Here is a 7017-nt window from a genome sequence, read left to right as displayed (position 1 = left end):
AGAAGGGGGGGGGGCGGCGGCCAGGGTGGGGGGACTTGCCCCCCAAGCAAGGGGGGCGCCCCCTTTAGGGTTCCCCCCCAACCCTAGGCGCATGGGCCCAAGGTGGGGGGGGGGGGCGCCCAGCCCACCAGGGGCTGGCTGCTATCCCATGCGGCCCCATGTGGCCCCCCGGGAGGGGTGGCCCCTCCCGGTGGACCCCCGGAACCCTTCCGGTGGCCCCGGTACAATACCGATAAGCCCCCGAAACTTTCCGGTGTCTGTATCACAACTTCCCTTATATAAAACTTCACCTCCGGACTATTCCGGAACTCCTCGTGACGTCCGGGATCTCATCCGGGACTCCGAACAACATTCGGTAGTCACATACTAGTCTTCCTAACAACCCTAGCATCACCAAACCTTAAGTGTGTAGACCCTACGGGTTCGGGAGACATGCAGACATGACCGAGACCACTCTCGGGCAATAACCAACAGCGGGGTCTGGATACCCATGTTGGCTCCCACATGCTCCTCGATGATTTCATCGGTTGAACCACGATGTCGAGGATTCGATCAAACCCTGTATACAATTCCCTTTGTCAATCGGTACGTTACTTGCCCGAGACTCGATCGTCGGTATCCCAATACCTTGTTCAGTCTCGTTACCGGCAAGTCACTTTACTCGTACCGTAATGCATGATCCCGTGGCCAACACCTTGGTCACCTTGAGCTCATTATGATGATGCATTACCGAGTGGGCCCAGAGATACCTCTCCGTCATACGGAGTGACAAATCCCAGTCTCGATCCGCATAAAACAATAGATACTTTCGGAGATACCTGTAGTGCACCTTTATAGTCACCCAGTTACGTTGTGACGTTTGATACACCCAAAGCACTCCTACGGTATCCAGGAGTTACACGCTCTCATGGTCAAAGGAAGAGATACTTGACATTGGCAAAGCTCTAGCAAACGAACTACACGATCTTTGTGCTATGCTTAGGATTGGGTCTTGTCCATCACATCATTCTCCTAATGATGTGATCCCGTTATCAACGACATCCAATGTCCATAGCTAGGAAACCATGACTATCTGTTGATCACAACGAGCTAGTCAACTAGAGGCTCACTAGGGACATATTGTGGTCTTTGTATTCACACGTGTATTACGATTTCCGGATAATACAGTTATAGCATGAATAAAAGACAATTATCATGAACATTGAAATATAATAATACTTTTATTATTGCCTCTAGGGCATATTTCCAACAGTCTCCCACTTGCACTAGAGTCACCAATCTAGTTACATTGTGATGAATCGAACACCCATAGAGTTCTGGTGTTGATCATGTTTTGCTCGCGAGAGAGGTTTAGTCAACGGATCTGCGACATTCAGATCCGTATGTACTTTGCAAATTTCTATGTCTCCATCTTGAACATTTTCACGGATGGAGTTGAAACGACGCTTGATGTGCCTGGTCTTCTTGTGAAACCTGGGCTCCTTGGCAAGGGCAATGGCTCCAGTGTTGTCACAGAAGAGTTTGATTGGCCCCGACGCATTGGGTATGACTCCTAGGTCGGTGATGAACTCCTTCACCCAAATCGCTTCATGCGCTGCCTCCGAGGCTGCCATGTATTCCGCTTCACACGTAGATCCCGCCACCACGCTCTGCTTGCAGCTGCACCAGCTTACTGCTCCACCATTCAACATATACACGTATCCGGTTTGCGACTTAGAGTCATCCGGATCTGAGTCGAAGCTAGCGTCGACGTAACCCTTTACAACGAGCTCTTCGTCTCCTCCATAAACGAGAAACATGTCCTTTGTCCTTTTCAGGTACTTCAGGATATTCTTGACCGCTGTCCAGTGTTCCTTGCCGGGATTACTTTGGTATCTTGCTACCAAACTTACGACAAGGTTTACATCAGGTCTGGTACACAGCATGGCATACATAATAGATCCTATGGCTGAAGCATAGGGGATGACACTCATCTCTTCTTTATCTTTTGCTGTGGTCGGTGACTGAGTCGAGCTCAATCTCACACCTTGTAACATAGGCAAGAACCCTTTCTTGGACTCATCCATTTTGAACCTTTTCAAAATCTTATCAAGGTATGTGCTTTGTGAAAGACCTATGAGGCGTCTTGATCTATCTCTATAGATCTTGATGCCTAATATATAAGCAGCTTCTCCAAGGTCCTTCATTGAAAAACATTTGTTCAAGTAGGCCTTAATGCTGTCCAGAAATTCTATATTATTTCCCATCAAGAGTATGTCATCTACATATAATATGAGAAATGCTACAGTGCTCCCACTCACTTTCTTGTAAACGCATGCTTCTCCATAAGTCTGCATAAATCCAAACGCTTTGATCATCTCATCAAAGCGAATATTCCAACTCCGAGATGCTTGCACCAGCCCATAAATGGATCGCTGGAGCTTGCATACTTTGTTAGCGTTCTTAGGATCGACAAAACCTTCCGGCTGCATCATATACAGCGCTTCCTTAAGATGCCCGTTAAGGAATGCCGTTTTGACGTCCATCTGCCATATCTCATAATCATAGTATGCGGCAATTGCTAACATGATTCGGACGGACTTAAGCTTCGCTACGGGAGAGAAAGTCTCATCGTAGTCAATCCCTTGAACTTGTCGATAACCCTTAGCGACAAGTCGAGCTTTATAGATGGTAACATTGCCATCCGCGTCCGTCTTCTTCTTAAAGATCCATTTGTTTTCTATCGCTCGCCGATCATCGGGCAAGTCTGTCAAAGTCCATACTTTGTTTTCATACATGGATTCTATCTCGGATTTCATGGCTTCAAGCCATTTGTTAGAATCTGGGCCCGCCATCGCTTCTTCATAGTTCGAAGGTTCACCGTTGTCTAACAACATGATTTCTAGGACAGGGTTGCCGTACCACTCTGGTGCGGAACGTGTCCTTGTGGACCTACGAAGTTCAGCAGCAACTTGATCCGAAGTACCTTGATCATCATCATTGTTTTCCTCTTCGGTTGGTGTGGGCATCACAGGAACATTTTCCTGAGCTGCACCACTTTCCCGTTCGAGAGGTAGTACTTCATCGAGTTCTACTTTCCTCCCACTTACTTCTTTCGAGAGAAACTCTTTTTCCAGAAAGCATCCGTTCTTGGCAACAAAGATCTTGCCCACGGATCTTAAGTAGAAGGTATACCCTACAGTTTCCTTAGGGTATCCTATGAAGACACATTTTTCCGACTTGGGTTCGAGCTTTTCAGGTTGAAGTTTCTTGACATAAGCATCGCATCCCCAAACTTTTAGAAACGACAGCTTAGGTTTCTTCCCAAACCATAATTCATACGGTGTCGTCTCAACGGATTTAGACGGTGCCCTATTTAAAGTGAATGTAGCTGTCTCTAGAGCGTATCCCCAAAATGATAGCGGTAAATCGGTAAGAGACATCATAGACCGCACCATATCCAATAGAGTGCGATTACGACGTTCGGACACACCGTTTCGCTGAGGTGTTCCAGGCGGCGTGAGTTGTGAAACGATTCCACATTTCCTTAAGTGTGTGCCACATTCGTGACTTAAATATTCTCCTCCACGATCTGATCGTAGGAACTTTATCTTTTGGTCACGTTGATTCTCCACCTCATTCTGAAATTCCTTGAACTTTTCAAAGGTCTCAGACTTGTGTTTCATTAAGTAGACATACCCATATCTACTTAAGTCATCAGTTAGAGTGAGAACATAACGATATCCTCCGCGAGCCTCAACGCTCATTGGACCGCACACATCGGTATGTATGATTTCCAACAAGTTGGTTGCTCGCTCCATTGTTCCGGAGAACGGAGTCTTGGTCATTTTGCCCATGAGGCATGGTTCGCATGTGTCAAACGATTCATAATCAAGAGACTCCAAAAGTCCATCAGCATGGAGCTTCTTCATGCGCTTGATACCAATGTGACCAAGGCGGCAGTGCCACAAGTATGTGGGACTATCGTTATCAACTTTACATCTTTTGGCATCTACACTATGTACATGTGTAATATTACGCTCGAGATTCATTAAGAATAAACCATTGACCATCGGAGCATGACCATAAAACATATCTCTCATATAAATCGAACAACCATTATTCTCAGACTTAAATGAGTAGCCATCTCGTATTAAACGAGATCCAGATACAATGTTCATGCTCAAACTTGGCACTAAATAACAATTATTAAGGTTCAAAACTAATCCCGTAGGTAAATGTAGAGGCAGCGTGCCGACGGCGATCACATCGACTCTGGAACCATTCCCGACGCGCATCGTCACCTCGTCCTTCGCCAGTCTCCGTTTATTCCGCATCTCCTGCTGTGAGTTACAAATATGAGCAACGGCACCGGTATCAAATACCCAGGAGTTACTACGAGTACTGGTAAGGTACACATCAATTACATGTATATCAAATATACCTTTGGTGTTGCCGGCCTTCTTATCCGCTAAGTATTTGGGGCAGTTCCGCTTCCAGTGACCCTTCCCCTTGCAATAAAAGCACTCAGTCTCAGGCTTGGGTCCATTCTTTGACTTCTTCCCGGCAACTGGCTTACCGGGCGCGGCAACCTCCTTGCCGTCCTTCTTGAAGTTCTTCTTACCCTTGCCCTTCTTGAACTTAGTGGTCTTATTGACCATCAATACTTGATGTTCTTTCTTGATTTCAGCCTCTGCTGACTTCAGCATCGAGAACACTTCAGGAATGGTCTTTTCCATCCCCTGCATGTTGTAGTTCATCACAAAGCTCTTGTAGCTTGGTGGGAGCGACTGGAGGATTCTGTCAATGACCGCCTCATCTGGGAGGTTAATGTTCAGCTGGGTCATACGGTTGTGTAACCCAGACATCTTCAGGATGTGCTCACTGACAGAACTGTTTTCCTCCATCTTACAACTGTAGAACTTGTCGGAGACATCATATCTCTCGACCCGGGCGTGAGCTTGGAAAACTAGTTTCAGCTCTTCGAACATCTCATATGCTCTGTGATGCTCAAAACGCTTTTGGAGCCCCGGTTCTAAGCTGTAAAGCATGCCGCACTGAACGAGGGAGTAATCATCAGCACGAGTTTGCCAAGCATTCATAATGTCTTGGTTCTCTGGGACGGGAGCGTCACCTAGCGGTCCTTGTAGGACATATTGTTTCCTGGCAGCTATGAGGATGATCCTCAGGTTCCGGACCCAGTCCGTATAGTTGCTGCCATCATCTTTCAGCTTGGTTTTCTCTAGGAACGCGTTGAAGTTCATGTTGACATGAGCGTTGGCCATTTGATCTACAAGACATATTTGCAAAGGTTTTAGACTAAGTTCATGATAATTAAGTTCTAATCAAATTATGAACTCCCACTCAGATTAGACATCCCTTTGGTCATCTAAGTGTTACACGATCCGAGTCGACTAGCCCGTGTCCGTTCATCACGTGAGACGAACTAGTCATCGTCGATGAACATCTTCATGTTGATCGTATCTTCCATACGACTCGTGTTCGACCTTTCGGTCTCCGTGTTCCGAGGCCATGTCTGCACATGCTAGGCTCGTCAAGTTAACCCTAAGTGTTTTCGCTGTGTAAAACTGTCTTACACCCGTTGTATGTGAACGTAAGAATCCATCACACCCAATCATCACGTGGTGCTTAGAAGCGACGAACTGTAGCAACGGTGCACATTTAGGGGAGAACACTTCTTGAAATTTTGTAAGGGATCATCTTATTTACTACCGTCGTCCTAAGTAAACAAGATGCATAAACATAATAAACATCACATGCAGTTATATAGTTGTGACATGATATGGCCAATATCATATAGCTCCATTGATCTCCATCTTCGGGGCTCCATGATCATCTTGTCACCGGCTTGACACCATGATCTCCATCATCATGATCTCCATCATCGTGTCTTCATGAAGTTGTCATGCCAATGACTACTTCTACTTCTATGGCTAACGCGTTTAGCAATAAAGTAAAGTAAGTTACATGGCGTTCTTCAATGACACGCAGGTCATACAAAAAATAAAGACAACTCCTATGGCTCCTGCCGGTTGTCATACTCATCGACATGCAAGTCGTGAATCCTATTACAAGAACATGATCTCATACATCACAATTCATCATTCATCACAACTTCTGGCCATATCACATCACATGATCAATCGCTGCAAAAACAAGTTAGATGTCCTCTAATTGTTGTTGCATCTTTTACGTGGCTGCAATTGGGTTCTAGCAAGAACGTTTTCTTACCTACGAATAACCACAACGTGATTTTGTCAACTTCTATTTACCCTTCATAAGGGCCCTTTTCATCGAATCCGCTCCTACTAAAGTGGGAGAGACAGACACCCGCCAGCCACCTTATGCAACTAGTGCATGTTAATCGGTGGAGCCGGTCTCACGTAAGCGTACGTGTAAGGTTGGTCCGGGCCGCTTCATCCCACAATACCGCCGAAGCAAGAAAAAGACTAGTAGGGGCAAGCAAGTTGACAAGATCCACGCCCACAACAAAATTGTGTTCTACTCGTGCAAAGAGAACTACGCATAGACCTAGCTCATGATGCCACTGTTGGGGAACGTTGCAGAAAATTAAAATTTTTCCTACGGTTTCACCAAGATCCATCTATGAGTTCATCTAAGCAACGAGTCAAGGGAGAGAGTTTGCATCTACATACCACTTGTAGATCACGAGCGGAAGCTTGCCAAGGGATGGTGATGATGGAGTCGTACTCAAACGTGATTCGGATCACCGATGTCCAAGTGCTGAACAGACAGCACCTCCGCGTTCAACACACGTACGGGACGGGGACGTCTCCTCCTTCTTGATCCAGCAAGGGGAAAGGAGAGGTTGAGGAAGATTGCTCCAACGGCAGCACGACGGCATGGTGTAGTTGGTGCAGCAGTACTCCGATAGGGCTTCGCCGAGCACGTACGGAGGAGGAGAGGTGTTGGGGAGGGGAGGGGCTGCGCCTTAACTTGTGGTTTTTTAGCCCTCCCCTCACCCCTCTATTTATAGGGGAAGGGGCAAGGGGGGGC

Source organism: Triticum dicoccoides, chromosome 1A, assembly GCF_002162155.2.
Source record: "Triticum dicoccoides isolate Atlit2015 ecotype Zavitan chromosome 1A, WEW_v2.0, whole genome shotgun sequence".
Classification (NCBI taxonomy): Eukaryota; Viridiplantae; Streptophyta; class Magnoliopsida; order Poales; family Poaceae; genus Triticum; species Triticum dicoccoides.
Note: the sequence above shows the minus strand (reverse complement) of the source record.